Genomic DNA, 22,931 nt, shown 5'->3' on the forward strand with positions numbered 1-22,931 from the left:
CAGAGGCCATATTAAGAAGTAGCTGACTGAGTTGAGGGGCCCCACAAATGAAAGCAATCACTACAGAAAGCAATCACAGCACAGTCCGCTGCTCTGCTCACTGCCTGTGGCTTGTCCAGCAGATGGATGCCTACGGGAATCTGCTGCTGCTGCTGCTGCTAAGTCGCTTCAGTTGTGTCTGACTCTGTGCGACCCCACAGATGGCAGCCCACCAGGCTCCCCCATCCCTGGGATTCTCCAGGCAAGAACACTGGAGTGGGTTGCCATTTCCTTCTCCAATGCATGAAAGTGAAAAGTGAAAGTGAAGTTGTTCAGTCGTGTCTGACTCTTAGAGACCCCATGGACTGCAGTCCACCAGTTTCCTCCGTCCATGGGATTTTCCAGGCAAGAGTACTGGAGTGGGGTGCCATTGCCTTCTCCCTATGGGAATCTGCTGCTGCTGCTGCTAAGTCACTTCAGTCGTATCCGACTCTGTGCGACCCCATAGACAGCAGCCCACCAGGCTCCCTGTCCCTGGGATTCTCCAGGCAAGAACACTGGAGTGGGTTGCCATTTCCTTCTCCAATGTATGAAAGTGAAAAGTGAAAGTGAAGTCGCTCAGTCGTGTCCGACTCCTAGTGACCCCCATGGACTGCAGCCTACCAGGCCCCTCCGTCCATGGGATTTTCCAGGCAAGAGTACTGGAGTGGGTTGCCATTGCCTTCTCCGCTATGCGAATCTAGATGTGGCCAAACCTCCCCCCAGACTGTCCTGGGTGGGACATCTCTCACTCTTGTCACCATTCTAGGACCCTAGTAAGCTCCCCCTTGATGAAACAAAGCAAGGGACTGAAGCCGAATCTGGCCTCTCTACCTGACACTCAGTTGAAGCTTCGAGACGGAGTTTTGGGTGAAGTAGAAGGGTAGCTTTATTGGTTTGGCAGGCAAAGGGGACCACAGAGAGTGAATGCCTTCAAAAGCACAGCCACCCTGGGGTGGGTAGTGAGGAATTTTATAGTAATGGTCCAGGGAGGGCATGATCAGCTTGTGGACATTCTCCTTTTTTTGGCGGGGGTGGGGTTGGAATTGCTTTCTTTGGGTGTTCTGCCCTCAGAGGCAGCCGAAGCCAGGCGCTTCCACCTGCCACCCACCTGGGTGAGTGGAAAATGCAAAGCTCAGTCGAAGGGCGGAGGTGGGGGTGGAGCTGCTGGGGCCGGGGTGGGGGATGTCGGGCCCACGATGGGTAGAGGCCTGCAGAAGCCCAGCCGCACCTAGCCGGCACACCCAAGAGCTGAGCAGTGGCAAGACTTTTCACCAGAAGGGTCTCTCTCCCACCCCAGGTCTGAGTCCTTGGGGTGCAAAGGGGACACAGAAGGCACTTACTAGGGAGCTGAGGCTGGAAGGCTGAAGCCAAAGCCCTGGGGTCTGGGGGGCCTGGCCTGGGCTGGCTGGATCTGCTAGGGGACCTCATCTGCCTGTGGGGAAAGCCTAGGAGAGCAGCCTTCCTGAGCAGCCTAGGAGAGGCCACTGACCAGAACTCGCTGCCGCCCCCACACAGCCCATGGAGCCAGTGGGTGGGTCCTTGAGACAGGAGAGATGCTGGTGTGGACATTCTTCTGATTGCTTGGTGGTGATGTAAGTGGCAGTTACCATCATCAACCTTCTGATTCCAATTGGTCTGGGATCTATGCGCTTGTGGGCATTCAGTTAACTTCTCCCACCTGGTGTGGGTTTCAGTATTGCAAAAACAACTCAAAGACACCATGTATATTCCTTAAGCGGGTAACCAGGACCCTGGCCAAGGTGGAACTATTGTTCTTATTTGTTTTTTTCTTCCTCCCTTGTCTCTGCATCATTTTCCTTCCCTGATTAGCAACTGTTTGAACTTCTCGTTGGAACCCCGGGAAGGTCTTGAAGGCTGAATGAAGCCCATTTCCTATTATCAAGAAAAAAAGGGGTACACAAAAAGACTTTTGTGGCCGGGAGCCCCATAGGGTCCTGCTGGATTTCAGGACCTTTACTACAGAGGGATGAATGATGTAGGAAAAAAACAGTGCTGGGACCTGTGTGGGGCTGCATCATGGGGAAAATTGATGTTATTACACATTCTCTGTGATCAGTTATGATGACTGGCACTGGGCGGGGAGGATGATGGAGTTTGAAGGAATCCAAAATATAACATCATTTCCCCTAACATTTGGAGTGCAGATGTATCTTGAGAGGCAGACAAGCAGTTGAATTTGGGGAGCCAGAAACATGAGACTTTGAATAAGTAGTTTTAGGCCTTAGGTGAAATAAACATGAGTCACATGATTTTTTTTTTTTTTTTTGCTTTGGGGGTTTATAGGATTTTATTGTGACACATGGCTGGTTTTTACAGTTATGTGATTGTCTTTTGACCAGTGGGGTTGGACTGGCAGCTTAAGGCTTTAGATTTTAGTAAGCATAGTCCAGTGGGATTTTGATCTAGCAGTTAATGGCAACTTTATCCACAGGCAAGTAGCTGTTTATAAACAGGCAGGACAGCAAGTGCCAGCCTTACAAACAGGCCAGAGCTACACTGGCTTCAGTAAACACAAGGAGCTGAGGCAAGGTTTTTGATTAGAGAGAAAAGAAAATGTTTTTAGATGTCAGCTTTTAAGGTGAGGGAATGAAACAGTTTTTGTTGTTGTTTGCCTGCAAATCTATAAGACTTTCAAAAGCAAAAGAAGCTACATTTCATGTGTCCTAAAAACCATTTATGTGTGAGGTTCTCATTTTAAAATGATGTGCCCCATATAAATAAGGCTAGATCAGCCACACAGCTTCCGTTCCTGTTGTATTTTGAAAACTCAACAGGACTATAACCAAGTATAGACAGGGACATTATCAAATGATAATGTGGTCACCAAAAGGACAAACCCACTCTAAATGAATCTGAACCTAATAGCAGAGTTCACGCTCTCCCCACGGGCTGTGGGAGGGGCTGCTTTAGATGGATCTCAGCAGCGGGGAGGGGAGGGGAGGGGAGGGCGCTCCCAAGTTTGCACAGGTGTGCTGCTCAGGGCTCCAGATTGCCACACCAGGTGCAGCGGCCCACGGCCGCCATCTTGAAGTGCCGGGGGCAGGGCTTTTGCACGAGGTCTGCAGAGCTGAACTGTTGGGTGCAGCCGTTTTGGGAGGAAGAATTCTGGTCTGAGGCCTCGGCCGCAGCACCCTGTGTGCAAGTGAAACTAGATGAAGCCCAAAGGAAAAACAAAAGGTTAGACTTTATTTTACTACTCAGACTCTATTGTTGTTTCCCAGGAATCGTTAGTGAGCTTTGCTGGTGATGTTAAGATTTTTAAATAAGAATTCAATTCCTTTCATAGGTATAGATTGTTTCATCATCTTTGGTTATCTAACCATGGTCATTTGGTCTTAAGAAAGTGCCTGTTCCTTTAAGCTGTAGAATTTGACACATGTTGTTCATTATTTTCCTTTCTTATCCTTTTAATATCTGGAGTGATACCCCTTGTGGTTCCTGGTTTTTGTAATTTGTATTTTCTCTCATTTTCTTGGTTTGGTTTGTTTAGTAAACCTTTGTTAAACTAAAGGTTTATTTTATAGATCTTTAAAAGAATTATTGTATCAGTTTCCTATTGCCACTGTAATAGATTACCACAAATATAGTAGTTTAAAACAACACAACTTTATTACCTTAGAGCTCTGGAAGTCAGAAATTAAAATTCGGCTTGGCTGAGCTGAGATCCAGGTGCTGGCGGGGCCCATTGAGTCTGGAGGTTCTGAGGGGAACGTCCATTCTGTTGCCTTTTTAAAGTTACTAGAGGCCACCTCAGAAAAGGCAATGGCACCCCACTCCAGTACTCTTGCCTGGAAAATCCCATGGATGGAGGAGCCTGGTAGGCTGCAGTCCATGGGGTCGCTGGGAGTCAGACACGACTGAGTGACCTCACTTTCACTTTTCACTTTCATGCATTGGAGAAGGAAATGGCAACCCACTCCAATGTTCTTGCCTGGAGAATCCCAGGGACGGGGAAGCCTGGTGGGCTGCTGTCTCTGGGATTGCACAGAGTCAGACATGACTGAAGTGACTTAGCAGCAGCAGAGGCCACCTGCATTCTCACTGGCCCATCACCACTTCCTCCTCCTCTCAGCTTCTCGTTTCTGTTATCACATCTCTGACTCTGAACCTCCTATCCTCGCTCATAAGGACGTTTGTGATTCCACTGGGCCCATCAGGATAATCTCTCTGGTTCAAAATCTTTAAGTAATCACACCTGCGAAATTCCTTTTACCAGCAAAACTAACATGTTCCCAGTTCCAGAGATTGGTTAAAACATGGGCATCTTCAGGGGGCCGTCACTCAGTCTATTATAAATCAGCTCTAGATTTCATCACTCTTCTCGACTATATGTCCATTTCCTAGTTTATTGAATTTCAATATTTCTCTATTATTTCCTTCCTTCTTTTTGCTTTAGATTAACTTACTCTTTTCCTTGCTTCTTAAGGTATAAATTTAGATTTTTTGAGATATTTCTTTTTTATGTTAAAACATTTAATGCTATAAATTTTTCTTTAAACACTGCTTTAGGTACGTCTCAAATTTTGGTATGTTATGTTTTCAACTTCATTCAGCTCAAAAACATTAATGTTTTGGTGACATCTTCTTTGACCCATGTGTTATTTAAAAAATGTGTTCTTAATTTGGAATTTTCTAGGTGCATTCCTCTTGCTGATTTCTAATTAATTCTATGTGTGTGCTAATTTAATCCTCTTACATGAATTTGAGCCTTTTAAATTTATTGAGACTTTATGACTCAGAGTTTTGATGAATGTTATATGATTGGAAGCATTTGTTATGCTGTTTTAAAAAGAATATGTATTTTGCTGTTTTGTAGTGAAATATTCTATTAATATAAATTAGGTCAATCTGAGAATATTTAAGACTTCTACATCTTTACTAATTTTCTGTCAATCACTGGGACAGGTTTGTTTTAATCTTCAATTGTAATTATGGATTTCCCCCTTCTTTTAGTTCTATACATTTTTGCTTTGTGGATTTTGAACCTCTGTTATTAGGCTCACACCCATTTAGAATGGGTATGTTCTTTTGGTGAAGTGACCACATTATCATTATATAACGTCCCTTTCTGTCCCTGGTTATAGTCCTGTTGAGTTTTCAAAATACAACAGGATCAGAAGCTGTGTGCTTGGTCTAGCCCTGCCTATTTATATCGGGCATATCAATTTAAAGTGAGAATCTTATACGTAAGTGTTTTTAGGACCCAAGAAATATAGCTTCTTCAAAGTCTTGGATTGTAGATCTGCAGCCAAGCAACAACAAAAATTGTTTCATCCCCTTGTGCTTAAAAGCTGTGACACTGGGCTGAAAATGCATCTCTGATAGTGGATACTAAGTGACTGGGTGGACTCCTCTTTGATTTCAGCAGCACTCCAAGACAAGTGGAAATTAAGATGTTTTCTGTATATTAGATTGTACATAAAATAAGACCTAGTGCCTAAATAGCCACCATTGTGATTTTTAAAACTTTGTTAGCAAGGAGCCACGTCTCAAGCTGCACTGTCTAATTGCTGGACCAATATTCGTAAATGGCCTTCCCATCCACTCCCTTTAACTTGGTGAAATGGTGCCATAAATGGCATGTTCCTCCAACAAAGACACAGAATGACCAGCATCCCGGCAAAACTGCAGTCAAGGTTCTGTCCCATTTCTATTTGCCCTCTCTCAGATATCACTGAATCTCTGCTGTGGTCTTTGGCAATAATGATTAAAGGGTCAGGGAATAGAATTTTGTCTGGGGTATCTGCTAATTCTATGGGTTGAACTCTTTTCTAAAATAAGTGGGTGTGAGATGGGTACTTTTGGTAATCCTTAGTGTTCTCTTTGTTCTCTGCAAAAGTGAGGCACGTATGAGTACCACTGACCTTTTAAGTTCCTAAGAGAACTGTACCTGTTTCAGTGGAAGAGAATTCAACTGCAACTGCAGCCCTTCTAAAGAGGGATCGTCTTCTAGATGAAGTCGGAAGAACAAGAAATACACAGGATAGACTTTGGGACTTTAATTTTTGGGGGCTTTTAACACAAAGGAAAGGTAGTTTGATTTTAGACTTCAATATTCAGAAGATTTCATGTTGGCACTGTAATTTTACCCTGGGAAATTTGTGATAAGAGAAGGTTTATACTCAAACTTGGAATACTTTTATTATAGGCATTTTGTTGGACTATCTTAATGTTGTCATTTCATTTCATGGAAGAAGCTCTAGTGAGCTCTTTTGGATAACGTGGCTGGACTTAATTTGGAATGGAAAATAGAATAAAGAGTGCTTGCAGTTAGTATGGCTTTTGAGTTTTAAAATTTATGTTATGACCCACTCCGTAGATTTCCAGGGACATAAATCATCACTGTGCATTAACTGCCGTGAAAGAACAACAGTCAATATTGAGAGAGGAACCTCATGAGCCGAGGGCTCCACTATTCTAATAGACTGCTGATTTTCTTCCCTGGATGGAGTGCCACATCTCTGCTAGACCATACAATCGAGGCTTAAACCCAATGGGTTAAGAAGGGGGAAAAAAGGCTGAGGAAAGAAAGGAGGAAACACTCCTTTTTCTTGATTCCCCTGCTTGTTCAAGGTTGAGAACCGTTGCATTAGAGCGATGATTCATTACCTGGAAATTGTTGGAAATGCAGAGTCTCAGGCCCCACACAGCCCCTTGGAATCAGAAACTCCTAAGTGGACCCAGGAATCTGTGTTTAGAATAAGCCCTCCAGATGATTCTGATATCATGTCCTACTTGTGGGCCACAGCTGTGGAGTAACTCTGCTGGTCTCTTGCTATCTTCTTGCCTATTCCTAGTGAGTGGGGGGAAGATGGGGTGACCTAGCAGATTAATATACATGAGAGAAGAAAATGGGCATGTGAGGCACTTTTGGCACCCTTTTCTTTAGACTGTTCTGCTTCTCTTTCCTTGGAAATGGTTGCCTATGGAGAACATGTTGTGTTGGCCTATCCCCACTCTGTGGGAGGCTTTAAGGGAAGGCACTACTTGCATTCAGAGAGGCTTGAAGCCTGGGAAGTTTAATTTAGGCAACAGTAATAAGTCCATTTGCCTTTCATGCCAAGCCAAGTGCCCAAGAACTGTTATCAGTAACATTATTTCCCTCCATCTGACTCCTGTGTGTCTTTATCTCTCAGTTGGTTCTGAATGTGGGCAGGGAAGAGGGATGATATTTATTAGGCACCCTCAATTAAAGGGCTTCCCTGGAATCTCAGTTGATAAAGAATCTGCCTGCAATGCAGAAGACCCTGGTTTGATTCCTGGGTCGGGAAGATCCCCTGGAGACAGGAAAGGCTACCCACTCCAGTATTCTTGTGTTTCCCTTGTAGCTCAGCTGGTAAAGAATCCACCTGCTATGGAGGAGACCTGGCTTTGATCCCTGGGTTGTGAAGATTCCCCTGGAGAAGGGAAAGGCTACCCACTCCAGTATTCTGGCCTGGAGAATTCCATGGACTGTATAGTCCATGGGGTCACAAAGAGTCAGACAAGACTGAGTGACTTTTCTTCTTTCTCCCAATTATGACCTATGGGAGGTTGTGACACATCTGTCCTCCTTGAGTTAGGCTCATTGAGATGTTTTAAACCCTATTAAGTGCCCTGCTCTGTGAAGGTTCCCCCGGTGTGTGGATAAGGAACAGGACACAAACAGGAATGACGTAGCATGTTGTGTCAGGGCTTCCCTGGTGGCTCAGATGGTAAAGCATCCTCCTGCAACGCGGGAAACCTGGCTTTCATCTCTGGATTTTCGACCTCTGGGAGAGGGCATGGCAACCCACTCCAGTATTCTTGCCTGGAGAATTCCATGGACAGAGGAGCCTGGTGGGCTACAGTCCGTGGGGTCACAGAGAGTCAGACGCGACTGAGCGACTAAAGCACAAGCTGTGGCCAAGCATTCCCAAACAGTCCACTGGCATGCATTCATTTGTTGAAACAGAGTCAAGAAAAATATTATTCACATTATAGGCTGGAGGCTCTCCATTAGAAATTAGTCAAGAACAAGAAGTGACAAAGACTCAGTTCATTATGTTGTCTGTTAAACACAGATGTGTATTCAGAAGTAGGGGCTCATGTTCCCTTTCGGATTCCCTGTGGAATATATATTGAATACACTACTATCCATTCATGATGACAGATAATCAAGGGTGAGCCACACTTAGATCTAAAATGGAAAGATTTTCAAAATTGGATGAGAGCAAGCGGCTGGAAAACTTCTTCCATCTTATTTCATGTTTTATGATGGTAAACATGTAAATTTCCCCTCCTATGATAGTGTTTTGTGATTGATTATGCAATTACTTTTCTTTTTATAGCCTCTGGGTATCTAAGATTAAGTTATTTACATGTCAATAAACTCTATATATTTTCATTATTTTGACAAATCTGTGCTACTTCCTAAGGTGAATTATTGAAATTCAGAGGTGGACACAGCCTCAGGGAAGAAGATAAAATATCAAGGTAGTTAAGTGCAGTTAATCTTTTCTCAGAGGGTTAGTCCCCTAACTTTTTTGCTAAAGTAAAATTTGGTCAGAATCAGGTTTTACAGGGAATTAGCTGGTGGTCCAGGGGTTAGGACTCTGTGCTTTCACTGCCCCAGCCTCGGCTCAATCTCTGGTTAGGGAAATAAGATCTCAGAAGCTGGGTGGGGTGGCAAAAAAAAAAAAAAAAAATCATTATTGTTATTAATATGCAGAACCTAGAAATAGAAATAATCTTGCATAATTGCCCATTGGGATTCTGTGTGAATAGACTCAGCACCGAGGCCCACCTTCAGAATGGATTAAATTAAATAAGTTGAAAAGCAATGGCAAGACCATCAAGGGTTGACACCTAGAGAGGAAATCAGATCAGAAATTTATGACAGTTTGTCCTTGACTAGTAAACGTTATGCTGATTGTGCTCTAAAACTTCATTTTTCTCAGTTGTTTAGAACTTAAAAAGGGTGAAATTTATCTACAGAGATCAGGGCCCTGTCTAGTCCACACTTAATCCATAATTTGCACATTTATAATGAAATATCATATATTTGCAATAAAAGCAGGGTTATTATTGTAACAGTAGTAACTTAGCCCCCTCCCAAAAGAAATAATGAATATAAAATAGCTGTTGCTTATTTTGGGTGTTTTATAGGATAAAGGGATAGAAGAATATCTCTGATAGAATTCTGAACAGGATTTCTGTGCATTTTCAACTGTTCTAGAATTTGATAACACTGATACTTTCGGGGTAGTTTTCTTTAACCTAAAGTTTCTAGGGAACTTGAAGTAATCGCTTTTCTTTTTTGAAGACAAAGTGCCTCTTAAAAGGGGAGAAAATGTTTCTCTAGGGTAACCATGCTAGAGTTGAAAGAGAGGGCAGAAGAGAGGGATTGAGTTAAAGTGTATCTGTGTTGATGTGATAAATAGAGCCTCTTAGATAGAGTTAACTGGGTCTGCAAGCAGGAAAGTCTAAAGAAAAGTGAGAAGGGTAGCATGGGCAGTCACCTGGAGTCTATTATAAAAGAAAGGAAAGAACATGCAGTTAAATGAGATCGATAGGTGATTAAATTGGCCCTGGATAGTGTCCATCTAGAACTGCACCACTTCCTGATTTGGGGGACAACTCAAGTAGTCTCCTGGTGGCTGGCCCATTTGTGCATATGGGAGCTCATATGGTGGATGTTCGTAACTAGGAGGATGCAAGCAAATTGATTTGCATATCAACTAGACCAGCCAAGTTTTGGGCATGACTGTTCTTTGTACCCTTGGTTATTATTCAGAGGTGAATCAAAAGCTTCTGGATCTTTAGGTGCCTTAGAGCCTCCACCGAATTCTTGGTCTATATCAATTTCCCTCTCTCTGTATGTGCTCAGCCAGCATCTCATTGGCGGGGCAGTTAAAGCATCAAGGGGAAGAATTCCTGCCTTCAAACACACTGCTCATGAATTTTCAAGTGTGCCTGTTGGCCGCTGATAGTGGCAGCTTCCTTAGACTTCCTACAGGATAATGTTCTTGGACACGGTTGCTGGAGAGGCAGCAAATGAACTGAACTTCTTGTCCAGCACGTCAGATCAAAAGCAAACGGGCAGGGCTATGCCAAGTTGAATTCACAAAATTGGTCCCAAGGAAATGAATGCAAATAGAAACCTGGCTGCTCTCTGTGAGGAAGGACAGTCCCTATCAGTTCTGTGATGACACCTGCTGCAGAGCAGGTTGTTCTGCAGCTGAAAACCCATCTGAGAAAAGGCAGACACTTAGGACTCAGTGCTTAGGCAGGTGTTCTCAGTGATAGGAAACTGTCGGTCATAGCAAAGTGTCAGAGAGGACCTCAGCTGACAGATCAGAAGCACTTAAGCATTCACTGCTGCTGCTGCTAAGTTGCCTCAGTCGTGTCTTACTCTGTGTGACCCCATAGACAGCAGCCCACCAGGCTCCTCTGTCCCTGGGATTCTCCAGGCAAGAATACTGGAGTGGGTTGCCATTTCCTTCTTCAACACACACATGCATGCTAAGTTGCTTCAGTTGTGTCCAACTCTATGCAACCCTATGGACAGCAGCCCACCAGGCTCCTCTGTCCACAGGATTCTCTAGGCAAGAATACCGGAGTGCGTTGCCATTTCCTTCTCCAAGCATTCACTGCTGAAGTGCAAAGAGATAAGTATGAAGTGGATGTATTTTTTTAGGGATTCATAATTAGCACTCAAATTCCTTTTGTAAATAGAACATGGCATTCCTCTATGCAATGCTTTAAATTGCCTTTTGATAACCAAGACTTATAGAGTGGGTTAATTCTGAGTCACTCTTGCAAATGAGTTTCCTGAGACTTTCAGAGGAAAGCCTTGAATCCAGCTGAAAGAGGGACAATCGTATTTAGATGGAAAATCTGATCTTCCTGTCTGATAGCATCTGGCATTTCTTATTTGCAAATTAAACTTTACAAAAATCTCCTGGAGAAACTCAGTGATAAGCTTTTATTCCTTTCCTGTGAATATCAGCAGAGGTAAAAGGCTTTATCCCAAAAGTAACACAGATATCTGTCCTGATTAATGTGGCTTCCCAGATGGCACTAGTGGTAAAGAATCCTCCTGCCAATGCAGGAGACACAAGAGTTGAGGATTCCATGCCTGGATGGGGAAGAGCCCCTGGAGGAGGAAATGGCAATCCACTCCAGTATCCTTGCCTGGAAAAATCCCATGGACAGAGGAGTCTGGGGGGCTACTGTCCATGGGCCTGATGTACCTTATGTACTCACAAAGCGCCAAACAAGTTCAGAAACAAACATACAGAGTGCCTTTTGCTGCATCCTGATTCTAGTCTGCTCTCCTGAAGTCAGGGCTCTGGGACGCCACTGAGCCACATTTTTACAAAGGTAAAATTGTGAGCTGTGCCTTGGCATTTGGGGTTACCAATTATTCTTTTTCTTCTCTTCTGCCTTTTGTATTATCATTCTGCCTTTCTTTCTCCTTAGGAAGCAGGCTTCCAAATCATTCCAGTGATGACTGCTAATTGATGGGACCTGTCCATTTGAGGATTATTTTGTCGTCTTTTCATAAAGTTCCCTAAGGTCCTAAGTCATAGGCCCGGGGTAATTTTCCCACTGTCTTTTATCCCCTCTGAACATCTCTGACATCTAGTTTTGTACAAAAACTAGCTCACAAAATTGGCACAATCACTTTGTAACGCTGTTTGGAAGTATCTGCAAAAGTTGATCGTATGTGCATCCCTTGACCTGGCAGTTCTACCACTTGGCTTGTACTCAACAAAAATGGGTACGGCGGTGATGGTGGTTTAGTTGCTTAGTCGTGTCTAACTCTTGTGATCCCATGGTCTGTAGCCTGCCAGGCTCCTCTGTCCATGGGATTTCCCAGGCAAGAATACTCGAGTGGGTAGCCATTTCTTTCTCCAGGGAATCTTCACATCCATGAATGGAACCCATGTCTCCTGTGTGTCTCCTGCATTGCAGGTAGATTTTTTTTTTAACCTCAGTGCCACCAGAGAAGCCCCCCAAAATGGGTATATGTGCACACAAAAGAAATATACATGAGTGCTCACAACAGCACTATTCAGAATGGCAAGAAGCTGGCATCAACAAGTTTACCATCATGTTATTGATGAAAAATTGTGCTACATTTATAAATAAAATATAAATATGAGAATGAACAAGCTGCAACTAGCAACATGAATTACCATCACAGAAATGATGTTGACCAAAAAATGTCGGACACAAGAGTATAGTGTGTGTATCTAAAAAATGGCGAGACGGTTTCGTGGTGTTAGAATGGTAGGCATGGGGGTCAGAGAATGACAGGAAGGAGACACCATTGGGGCTTCTGGGGCACCAAGAAAGTATCTTTCTGGATCTAAGTGCTGGATGTACAGTTGTGTTCACCTTGTGTACTTTTCCATTTGTATGTGATATTACAAGTATATATGTGTATATATATACATTTTACTTTTTAAAAATAAAAACTGAAAATCAATTTGAGATACAGTCATCTGTTTCCAAAAAGAGAACCATTTCTGTACAAAACTTAGGCAAACAGCAAGCTCAGTTCCACCACTGAAGAGCTTACCTTTAGCTGTTATCTTTGGAGTCCTAATCATTAGAGTCAGTGTTAAGGCTTTGCACCTAGCTAAAAGCGTTTCTAGGATTGGTAAGCATAATGCCTACAAAGATTCAAATATCTGAGAGCCTATTGAGTACCAGGCATTGGGTCAGGGGTTAGAACAACAGGTAAGACCTAGATCTGCTGGAGAAAATTCCTTGTCTATTCCATTTCTAGATGCCCCTACTCTCCTGTTTCGCTCTCCCCAGGCCTTGTTCCACACATTTTGCTGAGCCTACCATGTTCCTCCTACTTCCTCTCTTTTCTTCTGTGAATACATCAACTTTATACTCATGGAGCCGTACAGCACTGGGGCAAGAAACCAGCTGAGGATTGGATTCTGGATAGCTCTAGAATTTACCTCTCTCCTCTCCAACATGCCCAGATCTCAACCACCGCAATGCCTGTTCAGCTACTTATTGCCAAAAACTGATACCTTGAAAACTCAGCTCTGATATTTACAATTCTGGATGGTGTATTAATCTTTCAGGCCACTATATGACCAGTTAACACACCAAGGAAATTTGAAGAATTATGATCAAGAGGGAGAAGACAGCATCCTCCAGAAGTGATTACTAATAAAGTAAAAATTTCTCAGAAATATGCTTATTGTTTATATATGGAGTTATTCTAATCCAATTGTTCCAAACCTGGATCTCTAGGTAGGAACCAGGTCTTTAAATTATCTGTAGTATGTTAAAAAAAAAAAAGCCTCACAGAAATTGAATTCTCACCCACAATAAGCTTTACAGGCTAGGTAAAAGGTAAAATTTTAGGTTTGATTAGAAATAATCTTTTTATAGTAAACTTAGTTATTGCATGTTGATCACATGTTGGCAGTTTTCAGTGACTATGATAAATGCAGACTGTAAAGGAGTTAATAGTTGCTTAATATACGAAGTTTTCTTGAAAGATCAGTGTCAAAATGTGAGTTTCCTGAAGTTAATAAAATCACAAAATGACTGAGATTCTGGTTTGGGAACTCTTGATGAAAGTAAAAGAGAGTGAAAAAGTTGGCTTAAAGCTCAATATTCAGAAAACTAAGATCATGGCATCTGGCCCCATCACTTCATGGGAAATAGATGGGGAAACAGTGGAAACAGTGTCAGACTTTATTTTTGGGGGCTCCAAAATCACTGCAGATGGTGACTGCAGCCATGAAATTAAAAGACGCTTACTCCTTGGAAGGAAAGTTATGACCAACCAGGATAGCATATTCAAAAGCAGAGACATTACTTTGCCAACAAAGGTCCATCTAGTCAAGGCTATGGTTTTTCCAGTGGTCATGTATGGATGTGAGAGTTGGACTGTGAAGAAAGCTGAGCACTGAAGAATTGATGTTTTTGAACTGTGGTGTTGGAGAAGACTCTTGAGAGTCCCTTGGACTGCAAGGAGATCCAACCAGTCCATTCTAAAGGAGATCAGTCCTGGGTGTTCATTGGAGGGAATGATGCTGAAGCTGAAACGCCAGTACTTTGGCCACCTCATGCGAAGAGTTGACTCATTGGAAAAGACCCTGATGCTGGGAAGGATTGAGGGCAGGAGGAGAAGGGGATGACAGAGGATGAGATGGCTGGATGGTATCACCGACTCGATGGACATGAGTTTGAGTAAGCTCCGGGAGTTGGTGATGGACAGGGAGGCCTGGCATGCTGCTATTCATGGGGTAGCGAAGAGTCGGACATGACTGAGCGACTGAACTGAACTGAACTGAACTGAATTGATGGAGTTGAAATGTCATGCCCTACACTATAGGGCCAGCAGAGGGCGCCAGAATTAAGTGATTCCTTAGAGCCATTGTTTCAGGAGCACCAGGTAACTAAGGAGAGGGGATTGGAACAGAGGGAAAGGCGCCTGCAGGGTGGAGAGTGGCCACGCTGGGATGGCAAGTCCATTTCATGTAAGAGTTTTTAAGGAGTAGGAGATGTAACAAGCAACAAGAAAGGAACAGCTTTTTCATGGTGGCATTGTTTTTCTTACGGTGTATAATGCCTCGCAGTTGTTCAGAGACAGACCATCTCTACTGTTCGTCCATTTAGGGCGTAGCCCCACGGATAAGCCCACGTCTGACCTCCTGAGGTGGCCCTGTCTTCTAGAGGAGCAGGTCTGAACATGTTAAAACAGTGGAGTTGTCTTGGCATTTCTGAGCTTGGCTCTTCCTCTTCCTCTCTTTACTCTTCCTCCGGGGATGACCTTGGCAAAATTATTCCAGGCATTAATAAATAGGAGAGGGAGGTTCTTTTTGGTCAGGGGTTTTAAATCTCCCACCGCTTCCCGCCCCAAATGTGTAAACCAGGTGCAGTTTGGCCCGCCATCCTGAAGGAGGCACTGTGGCAGGGAAAGCACTCAGTCAGGACGGTCTGGACGCCATCATTTCATTTCCTCTGCAGGACTGATTATCTCTTTCTGGAGAAACTAAGCCTGGGTCATCTTGTCTCATTGCTTTTTATAACTGCACATTCCACTGATTACAGATTCACAGCGAGTTTCATTAAGCACTTAACCTACTTAATTACGAGATTTCTCCTACTCATCATTTCCCCACATTTTAAACGTTCGTAGGGTTCTCAAATTTGTTTACTCAAGCTGGATACTTGACTTCTAAACTAATTTTATGTATTTGAACTTTTTAAAGTGTGGTTTTCTTCTCTCCTTCTCTTTTGAATAAGTGCCACACGATTGGAAATGTAACCCTGTGTTCTGAGTCCATGTAAGAGAACTAGAGTGGGCAACCCCTTCTATGGCATCGCCCTCACAGCTCAGTCATCTTCCTCACGTTTGAATACTTCCCAAGATGGGGGCATGGCAGGTGCTGTCACTCACAGAGCAGGATTTCGGGTCATCTGATATTAAATAGAACTCTGCTTTGAATTGTCTAACAGTAGATGCCACTTCTGATCTTCTTCCTCTCAATTGTACTTCAGATCTTTGAAAAGTAAGATGAATGTGTTAGTCACTCAGTCCTGTCTGACTGCAACCCCATGGACTGTAGCCTGCCAGGCCCCTCTGTCCATGGGATTCTCCAGGTAAGAATACTGGAGAGGGTAGCCATTCCATTCTCTAGGGGATCTTCCTGACCCAAGGATCAGACCCAGGGGCCCCGCATTTCAGGCAGATTCTTTACTGTCTGAGCCAGCAGGGAAGCGCTATCCAGTTTTCCCTTTAGTTTTCTCTTTCCTGAAGACTGAACTTGTCTAAGATCTTTAACAATGTCTCAGGCGGTACGGGCTGCTTTTCTCTCCTTTGTCATCATGATCAAAAGTTTTCTGTTTGTGACTAGCTCTTCAACTCTGTCTGTATCCTTGTACCAGACAAGGAGATGGCTAGATTTTTGAGGATTCAAGGAGCTTAGTCTGGTAGAGAGGTGAGTCATGGGGCTGATCGTGGGGCTGTGTGATTTGTAGCAGAGAGAAAGCCAAAAGTCAGCGACCTTATGCAAAGCTGGGATCCAAGGCCAAACTGATAATTCAAGCACAGTGTTTGAATCTAATGTAACTGGACCAAGAAGCAGAAACCAGCTAAGAGGTGGCTTCTGAGCAGAGTGCAGAAGGTCCCTGATAGCCCCTGTTGTGTCACCCTAGGGTGGGGAAAGGTCTCTATGTGCTTAAGTTGTTTCTATTACTGTATCCTTATGGGTTTGACCATCTCTCTTAGCTCTAAATGCATCTTCTAAAGACACAACCAATGGTTGCTGATGATTTCTTTTTTTTTTTAAATTTTATTTTATTTTTAAAACTTTACATAATTGTATTAGTTTTGCCAAATATCAAAATGAATGACAGACACCTGGTGATAAAGGTTTGCTTTTTATGGTTAGAATTTTTTTTTTTTTTTTTAGCTCAGTGAAGATTTTGTGGCTTTTCTCTGTTACACAGAGGGGTGTGCATGGTGGTCTTACTGATACCACCTATGACATGAAATGTGTTTTACTACTACATTAATTCTTCAATTCTCTGACACCAAGTTTCAATCCAAAAATTCAATACAGTTTTGACACTACCCAGATTTAGCAAAGACCCCACACGTTAAGGGCTCAGTCCCACAGGAATGCCCTTGCTTCACACATCAGCTGCTTGTGGGGTGCCAAACGCTTGCATTTCTGTCTCACTGAATACAAATTTGGGGGTTCCCATGACCCACCACCAAGATCAATAATTTGCTAGAAGGACTCATAGAAGTCAGGAAAATAATTTACTTAATATTTACCAGTTTATTATAAAGGACACAACTCCAAGAATAGTCAAATGGAACAGATGCCTAGGCCAAGGTATGGTGAGGAGGGGCTTCAAGCTTCCAGCCGCTCTTAGGGCATATCGGTGTGTTCACCAACCCAGAAACTCTCTGAATCTCTTTGTTCAAGGGTTGTTATAACCCAGACTCCAGCCTCCCTCTGCTCCCCAGATGTTGGGTGGGATGGAGCTCTGTGTTTGGCCTTTCTGGTGACTAGTCTTCATTTGGAAGCTAACTATGGTCCTCCACTGTGAGTCATCCCATTAATATAAACTCAGGTATAGTAGAAAGAAGCTCATTGGAATGACAAGTGACACTCTAACCCTCAGGAAATTCCGAGGAGCTCTGTGCCAGGAACCAGGGATAAACATCAAATATACATACATGCATACATATATAAAACACCATTTTACACCATAGGATAACAGGGCTTCCCTGATGGTAGAAGACCTGGGTTTGATCCCTGGGTCTGGAAGATCCCTTGGAGGAGGGAATGGCAACCCACTCCATTATTCTTCCCTGGAGAATTCTATGGACAGAGGAGCCTGGTGGGCTACAGTCCATAGGATCACAAAGAGTCGGGCATGGCTGAGTAACATTTTCACTTTCAAAGAAACAGAGCTCCCTTCAGATTAGATCAGCTGTTTATTAGATGGGGAGCTTCCTGTTAGAGGGGAAGTTCAGGTAAAGGTCGGACCCTTTTGTGCTGTTACCATGGAGACTCAAGCATCCGATGGGGATTGAACTTTGTGGTTATTGTCAGGCTGGTCACGAATGTGCTCTTAGACACCAGTGTGTGCATGGTTTTGCCAAAGAAAGGGGAGCAGAAGTGATGTGTGTCACTTTCAAGCAGATTCTCACTGCTTTAGTCATCATGGAAGCAATGCCAAAGGAATGCCTCTGGTCAGCCTGAGGCCCTGAGTCACCCCAGAGCCCCTCTGCACTGGATGTGTAATAGGAGTGAGAAATCAGTTTTGTTGTTTTAAATCACTGAGGTTTGTTCCCAGAGCATAACTCACTTTCTTGACAGGTCCTACTCTTATGTTCCCATCCAGGCCCATGAGCCTGATAAAAAAAATAACGTGGTTGAAGGGGATCCCTCTGGGAAAAGGGGAGGGAGTCCTTGCTTGGGGGTTCTGGGGAAGGAGATGGCTTGTGAAGATCTCAGGGAAACATTGTGGAGAGGAGTCCCAGGCAGATGGTAGGTTCTCACAGCTTCTTGTTGGCTCAGGCCTGTGGGCTTCTAAGGAAACTTTGTTGTTTCAGAAAAGTTAAGATAAATCTCTTTATGAACTTGCGATCAGTAGACCATGCTGAGCAGGGCATCCTGTGCCAGACAAAGGCTACTGAAGAGAGACGGATGAAGGTACAGACTCCCACCTGGCCAAGCTGATTGGGAGGCTATGGGGTTAGTGAAGAAAGGGACTCTGCCTGGGGCTAAACTCCAAAGTGTGACTCAAAGAACTAGTGGCAAGAGCCTGGGGGTGAGGACTCCTTTTTTCCTTGGATGAAAGTATGTGACTTTGGACCCTGACTTAGTCTGGCTGAGCCTTAGCTGTCTCAGAAATAACAAGATGAGAAAACCTTCCCTCTTGCCTCACAGGAATTTTATGGTGATCAAGAGATAATGTGCCTGGAAGTGCTTTGTAAGTTGCAAATCACTAATCAGACATCAGAGGCTGTTGCTCTTGTTCTTCCATTAATATTCTCAGCCTCTGCTTGCTCTGCCTGCTCTCCTTCTTTTATATGCCTTGGGTGATGTTCTCTAGATACAAGGCAAAGATCATAGTGGTAAGCTCTTCAATTTAATAGTGCTTTCACATACGCAGTCCTACCCTGCGTACCCCATTACTAATCTTGCAGAAGAAATTTCTCTCTTGGTTTTAATAACCTGAATTCCACAAAGCACACATAGTTCTTAAACCATTTTTGATTGATGTTTACATTTGAAAAACTTATTAAATCCCTCCGAATCAGTACATCACGCTTAATAAAACAGCATGGAGGAGAAGTTCCAAATATAATTTGCAGAACCCCAGAATTCTATGCTTTGGAACGCACATGCGGTGTCAACACAGCCTTGCTGGCAGTGAGGGGATGAGTCACTACACAAAAACCACCACTTGTCAGCAACCCTGTTAATCGTTTGGTGATGGGGGAAGGATGCTTTAAGAGTTTCCCATTCTAACATGTTACTCATACATGCTTTAGTTTGGCTTTAGGATAGTGCATGGGCCTCTCAGGTGTCACAGAGTGTAAAGAATCTACCTGCCAATGTAGGAGATGCAAGAGACATGGGTTCAATCCCTAGGTTGGGAAGATCCCCTGGGAAAGGAAATGGCAACCCACTCCAGTATTCTTGCCTGGGAAACTCCATGGATAGAGTCTGGTGGGCTACAGTCCATGGGATCACAAAGAGTCAAAGGATGAGTGACTGAGCACAGCCCAAGCCAGTGAATGAACATTTTGATTCCAGATACACTGCTAAGTTTTCCACATAAAATTCTAAGAAAGAGGCTCTGTATTGGTGTTTTCTTGCAGAGAAGTCCTAAGTAGATTACTAAATCTAAGCAGGAGAAATAGGCATTATTATTTGATTTTGATCCTCCTCATTTATAAACTTGAAAGCACGAGGCTCACAGGAGTTCAGGATTTTTCCCCAGAGTCCCACAGCTTCTAGTGAAGAATGAATCCTAGCCAGTTGTGACGTATCTGTGCCTAGACCTTGGCTCGCTGCCGCTCCAGGTCTTTCTGGGCTGGGCTGTGTTCTCCTGGTGGGCTCTGTAGGAGGCTGTGTCTCTGTGCACAGACAGCTCTACAGAATGAATCTCGAACCACCACCCCACCTGCCCCCAGCCCTGGGAGAGCTCAGGTATCTGGGGAACAACCTCTAAAGTAACGTAGCCACGACATGCTGTGTCTTAGCTCAGGCTGCTATAACAAGTTCCCATAGACTGGGTGGCTTAAACAACAAACATTCATCTGTCACAGTTCTAGAAGCTGGAAATCCAAGGTCAGGGTGCCCGCTTGGTTGGATTCTTGATGAGAGCTCTCTTCTTAGTTTGCAGTTGTGTCTTCACGTGAGGAAAGAGCAAGGTCTAATCTCTTACAAGCACACAAATCCCATCATGGGGACACCACCTTCAGGATCTCCTCTAAGCCTGCTGCTGCTGCTGCTAAGTCACTTCAGTTGTGTCCAACTCTGTGCGACCCCATAGACGGCAGCCCACCAGGCTTCCCCGTCCTTGGGATTCTCCAGGCAAGAACACTGGAGTGGGTTGCCATTTCCTTCTCCAGTGCATGAAAATGAAAAGTTAAAGTGAAGTCGTTCAGTCGTGTCAGACTCGAGTGACCCCATGGACTGCAGCCTACCAGGCTCCTCTGTCCATGGGATTTTCTAGGCAAAAGTACTGGAGTGGGGTGCCATTGCCTCTAAGCCTAATACCTCCCAAAGACCCCACCTTCTAGTACCATTGACTGAAAGTTAGGGTTTCAGCATATGAGGAGTGACACATACAGTCTGTCACATCCCAGGACAGGTTTGTATCTGCACAGATACCAGCTAATCCTCCTTAGTAGCATTTTCTTGGGCTTTCCCTCTGTTGGTAAGCCTGAGTTCTCAGATTGATTAGCCTTTGGGAGAGAGTAGAAATTAGTAAAAAAAAAAAAAAAAAAAAAATCAGATGAGTCAGAATAGTGGAATGTCATATTTTTAGATTGTTTGATTGTGAGGGAGAAAAAAGAAACCCAGTCAACTAATTTAAACAAACAAAAAGAGGATTGGTGGATATAGATTTCCATCGACAGATGAATGGATAAAGAAGCTGTGGTACGTGTATACAATGGAATATTACTCAGCCATAAAAGGGATGCATTTGAGTCAGTGCTGATGAGGTGGATGAACCTAGAGCCTGTTGAGAACAGACTTATGGACACGACTGAGCTGGGAGGGAGGGGAGGGTGGAATGTATGGAGAGAGTAATGTGGAAACATACATTGCCATACGTAAAATGGATAGCCGATGGGAATTTGCTGTGTGATTCACTGTATGACTCAAGGAATTCAAAGCGGGGCTCGGTAACAACCTAGAGGGGTGGGAATGGGGGAGGTTCAAGTGGAAGGGACTTGGGCAAATTCATGTTGATGTTTGGTAGAAACCAACACAATACTGTAAAGCAATTATCCTTCAATTAAAAAGAAATACTTTTTTAAAAAAGAGGGTTGTTGGAAAGATAAGGTGATAGCTACAGAGCCTGTGGGCTGGAAGTGCAGCCAGGGCTCTCAGGGGATCTAATGTAGGCCCAGCTGGTCAGGCAGCAGCTTCTGTCTCTGTTTCTTTGATGCCAGTCTCTTATGTGTTCCTCTGGGCAAGTGTTCCTTTATCGCTGTTTTCGCTACCACCTTTCTCTGCTCTATTTGAGCACAGGTTTAGTACAGCCCCCTCCAGCCCTAACTTTAAAAGTTCCTAACAGAGAGTAGTAATGGCCTTTGGGCACCAATTCCAAATTCCTGGGAGGCAGAAGCTACCTGATGTTACTTAGGTCAGGTGGTCATCCTGAATTGATCAGTTATTCCTCTAGAAGGGGTCATGGATATACATGACTGTGGAGGTCCACACCTGCCAGGAGGTCAGGGTGGACACACAGGAGCTAGAGATTTGGTTGAATAATGATCCCCCCAAACAAAAAACAATTACAGACATGTTCTAGATTCCCCTCTTGGTGCCAAGGGAAAATAGAAAAAGTAAAGAAAGGGAAAACAAAGGCAGAGATGGCTTTTAGTCATATCAGTGTGTATGAAGATACATGTGTCTTTATTAGGCAGACATACCTATAGCTCTCTAGACCTTTAGGATTGTGTTCTTAGCCAAGTAGAAAAATTTCCTTTAAAAACTTTTTTTCTGCTTCTTAAATTTTTGTTGGGTGGGCAGACTATGGGCTTCCCTAGTGGCTCAGATGGTAAAACATCTGCCTGCAATGAGGAAGACCCGGGTTCGATTCCTGGGTAGGGAAGATCCCCTGGAGAAGGAAATGGCAATCCACTCCAGCACTCTTGCCTGGAAAATCATGCTGTGTGGCTTGTGAAATCTTAGTTCCTCGACCAGAGATTGAGCCCAGACCCTCAGCAGTGAAAGTGCAAAGTCCTAACTGCTGGACCACCAGGGAATTCCCAATACTGTATTCTTTAATAAAGTAAATCCTTCTCTCCACTTCTTTATACCAGTTTTATTGCCTTGGGTAGAGGCCTTGTTCAGTACTGAAGTTAGCAGGGTACATGTCAGCTTATTGGAGTGCAGGTGACCCAGTGAACAGGATCAAGGTCAGGTAGGATGCGGGGGGAGGCCTGAAATCAGTCCCGTCGTCTTATTCACTACACTGTGTTCCCAGTCCCCAGTATCAGAACTGGACCTGGTACAGAGTGGGCACTCAATAATTTCTGAAAAAATGTGAAAGTGTTAGTTGCTCAGTCATCTACTACTCTTTGTGACCCCATGGACTATATAGCCCACCAGGCTCCTCTGTTCATGGAACTCTCCAGGCAAGGATACTGGAGTGTGTAACTATTCCCTTCTCCAGGCGGGTCTTCCTGACCCAGGGACCAACCTGGATTTAGGGTGAAGCCTAAACAGTTAATCACAACCAAGTAGATAACCAGAGCTAAAATTAGAACATCAGCCAGAGAGACCATAGAGTGACAAGAAGGTAATCCAGGAACAGGGCTAGCAGTCCCCTCTCCCCCTAACACATGCGAGGGTGATGCAAGGGAGGAGGAAAGACAGACTGCATTTAAAGAGACACGGGCCGGGCAGAAATGATGATAACATCTTTTACCTTAAAGTTGCCTTTATACTTGTTCATCTCCTCTTTCATTTACAAGCATCTTCAGGGCCAGAATAGTATCTGATTTATTAATCTATCCCCCTAGCTCCTAATAATAATATGCAGACAGCTCACATCCAATAAATATTGGTGGAATGAATTAATAGATTAAAATTTTAGGGAGCCAAGGGAAAAAATACTCAATTGATTTGATATAATATTTTTAGTGCAGAAAGTGAACTTAAATAAATGTTTTTGTC

General features: G+C 43.8%; 2 long non-coding RNA genes across 2 annotated transcripts in view; one reads left to right on the forward strand and one right to left on the reverse strand.

The window, feature by feature from the left end:
* Positions 1 to 1,869: 1,869 nt before the first annotated feature.
* LOC129634247 (uncharacterized) lies at positions 1,870 to 4,575 on the reverse strand. Its single transcript, XR_008705489.1, has 2 exons — positions 3,657 to 4,575; positions 1,870 to 3,190 (listed from the first exon to the last, which is right to left on the reverse strand). It is a non-coding gene; the product is annotated as an uncharacterized LOC129634247 (long non-coding RNA).
* The window catches only part of LOC129634246 (uncharacterized), a 96,303-nt gene continuing 76,455 nt past the window's right edge, over positions 3,084 to 22,931 (forward strand). Inside the window, exon 1 of the long non-coding RNA XR_008705488.1 lies at positions 3,084 to 3,219. This is a non-coding gene — a long non-coding RNA (uncharacterized LOC129634246). The remainder of the gene's footprint in view (positions 3,220 to 22,931) is intronic.

Source organism: Bubalus kerabau, chromosome 19, assembly GCF_029407905.1.
Source record: "Bubalus kerabau isolate K-KA32 ecotype Philippines breed swamp buffalo chromosome 19, PCC_UOA_SB_1v2, whole genome shotgun sequence".
In the NCBI taxonomy this organism is placed as follows: Eukaryota; Metazoa; Chordata; class Mammalia; order Artiodactyla; family Bovidae; genus Bubalus; species Bubalus kerabau.